Source organism: Equus quagga, chromosome 4 (genome assembly GCF_021613505.1).
Source record: "Equus quagga isolate Etosha38 chromosome 4, UCLA_HA_Equagga_1.0, whole genome shotgun sequence".
Taxonomy (NCBI): Eukaryota; Metazoa; Chordata; class Mammalia; order Perissodactyla; family Equidae; genus Equus; species Equus quagga.
Window position 1 is genome coordinate 8,792,700 of NC_060270.1, and position 3,138 is coordinate 8,795,837.

Here is a 3,138-nt window from a genome sequence, read left to right on the forward strand (position 1 = left end):
CAAAGAAAAATAGAACAGAATATATAAGAATAAAAGAAAAAAGGCTGGGGCCAGCCCGGCACAGCGGTTAAGTTCCCACATTCTGCTTCAGCAACCCGGGGGTTGCCAGCGGGATCCTGGATGCGGACATGGCACCACTTGGCACAGCAGGTGTCCCACATATAACGTAGAGGAAGATGGGCACGGATGTTAACTCGGGGCCAGTCTTCCTTGGCAAAAAGAGAAGGATTGGCAGCAGATGTTAGCTCAGGGCTAATCTTCCTCAAAAAAATTAAAAAAAAGAAAAAAGACTTATTCAGGAAGCCTGACATTTATATTATAGGAGTTCCAGAGAAAGAAAGCAGACAAAATAGGAGGGAAAAATTATCCAAGAAATAAAACAATGAAAATTCCCCCAATTTAACTGATAGACATGGATCTCCACATTGAAAAGAGTATAAAGTGTCCAGTAGAAATCAATAGAGAAACAAAACAAAATAAAAACAATTCACACCGAAGTCCATCACTGCAAAATTTTATCACCTAAGGAATAAAGGAGGATCTTGAAATTTTCAAGAGAGAGAAAACTAACACGCTAAGGACTGTGGTACCAGAAGCCGTCTCCACAGCAATGCTGAAAGCGATAAAACAAATGTAAAACTGTTTTTTAAATTCTAAGGCATTATTTGCTGCTTAAAAATTTAAGTTCAAACTATCTATCAACAGTGAAAGCAGAAAAAAATTTCTAATACACGTTGTCCCAAAAAATGTCTCCCTCAGTATATTTGCCTGAAACTGCTGGAGAATCTTCTCCAGCAAAATGAGAATACGTAAGTTAGGAAGGTGCGATATCCCTTCCAGCTCTGTGTCAATCAGACTGCCTAGTTCCAAACAACAAAAGAGGGCTCTGGATGCTGATCTAGATGAAGAGTTTGCCTGGAAGATAGGGATAATTTATAGAATCACTGCAAGGGCTAGAAAAACAAGCCACGCCACAGCACTGTCACTGGAGAGATGTGACAGCTTACATCTCTTGAGCTGTGGTGGGGGTGGGGGCGGAGCAAGCATCATCATGGGAGTCCTCCACGACAAGGACTGAAATGACAAGAACCCAAGAGCGGGACATCTACTGAAGGCTGTTGGTCAACTGGTCCAGGTTTCCCACCAGAGAAGCCAACTCCACTTTCAACCAAGTTGTGCTGAAGTTGTTCATGAGTCGCACCAACTGGCCGCCCCCGTCTCTCTCCCAGATGATCCGGAAAGTGAAGGCTTCTGACCGGGAGGACAAAACAGCTGTGCTTGTAGGGACTAAATCAGACGACGTGCGTGTCCAGGAGGTGCCGAAACTGCCAGTGTGTGCGCACTGCGCAAAGCAGCGGCGCTGGAATCGCATCCTCACCGACTGGGGCAAGATCCGCATCTCCCACCAGCTGACTCCCCCACGGGCTGTGGCACCATCCTGCTCCCTGGTTCTCACACGGGTTGGCAGGTGGCCAGGCATTTTGGCCAGGGCCGGGAACCGCACAGGCACACTAGACCCCACTGCGCTCCAAAGGCTGGAAGTTTGAGCACGCCAGAGGCCAAGGGGTTCACCGGGATTTCAAAAACTAACCCCAGATGCTGCCTTGTTATTAAAAACATTTGGGATGCAAAAAAAATAAAAATAAAAAACGAGTCACTGAGGCCTGTTTATTTTGCACACAAAACCACTGGGAATCTTGCCTGTGGACAACTCACAGATTACAATGTAGATACACATGGCTCCTGACACTTAGTGGGAAGTGAGGAGAGAAACACAACGATTGGGGCCAATCACATGATAACAGAGCTAGAGGTTCCAGCAGGGTTCCAGGTGGTAAAGTGGATTCTAGCAGTTCTGAGGAGGCCGTGAGAACACGACCAGGAGAGAGAGGGCAGTGAACCACCAAGGCCCCTACAAGTATTGGCTCGGGGCCTCGAGCTGCCCTTGTCTACAGCAAGAACCCCACATGACAAACAGTGTTATTTCCTATCAGTAGAGACAGCACTCTCTGTCCTTCCCTTCTGCATCATGAGCCAAGTTAAAGTCTGCCATGCACACGTTTCACACCTTTGTGTCCTGAATAAAAGGGTATCCGCAAAGAGAATCCGGCAGTTTCGCTGCTGCGCAGTAAGTCACTCTACTTTCCAGCACTGTCCATAAGACAAAAGATTTCCCCAATCACAACAAGGCTTCAGAGGCTGAGCATACAAAACAAACAACAAACATCCTTTTTCCTTCTTATGAGATCCGTGAAGCAGTGGATTGACTGCAGGAGAGAGGAGAAGGGAATTTCCTGGAGACCAAGCGTGATATGCACGGAGCCTACAGAACAGCTAGGCAGACTGAAGCAGAAAAGGAAGGAATTAAAGTTCTGGAAGGAATTTTCCAAAGTTCCTATTCCAAAAAAAAGAATATGTTATTCAACGACTTTGACTTAGTGGAAAATGGGACCGAGAAGTGTTGAGGATTATGGGAATATTTAGGCAGAGATTATAAGAAAAGTAAGTAACAATAATAATAATAAAAAAGGGCAATTAACTTCACAAAATACAAACAAAAAAGTTGTACAAGAAAGGAAATTTGGTAACAGTGCTCGACTTGGCTCTGAATTAAACAGTATTTCCATAGCCATGATGATTAGGAACTCTGAATAAGGATCCAACTTAAATGTTAAAACCTGGGTTTGTTTGATGGGAAGAGCAGACATATGTGAGAGGGACGTCAGAGTGTGAAAGGGGTTTAAGAGAGCTGAATCTTCAGTTTTCATAGTAGGAAGTCAATACACAATAACTGAAATTTAGGAAGATATTAAAAATAAGTTGTTTTGGAATTTCACTGAACACCAGAGAAAATGGCTAAAAGACTCGAAGGTGGCATCTGTGGGGGGGTGGAGGAGTGTGTGGGGAGGGGTCGATAAGAGACTGCAGTTTTACAGCTCATATGATTACTTTTTGATTTTTAAACCATTTCCAAGCACACTTTGAGAAAAAGACACACTTAATCTGTAAAAAATAAAAATCTGTAACTAGAAAGAGTACAATACTTACTCTTGGTGGCATTACATTACTTGAAAAACTGTACATCAAAATATAGCAAAAACTATAAAGATTTTTATATGTTTCGACTCAGTGATTCCA

At 43.6% G+C, this 3,138-nt stretch overlaps 1 pseudogene; it reads left to right on the top strand.

The window, feature by feature from the left end:
- The first annotated feature begins 1,079 nt into the window (after positions 1 to 1,079).
- LOC124238151 (ribosomal protein L18-like) lies at positions 1,080 to 1,590 on the top strand (annotated as a pseudogene).
- Positions 1,591 to 3,138: the final 1,548 nt, after the last annotated feature.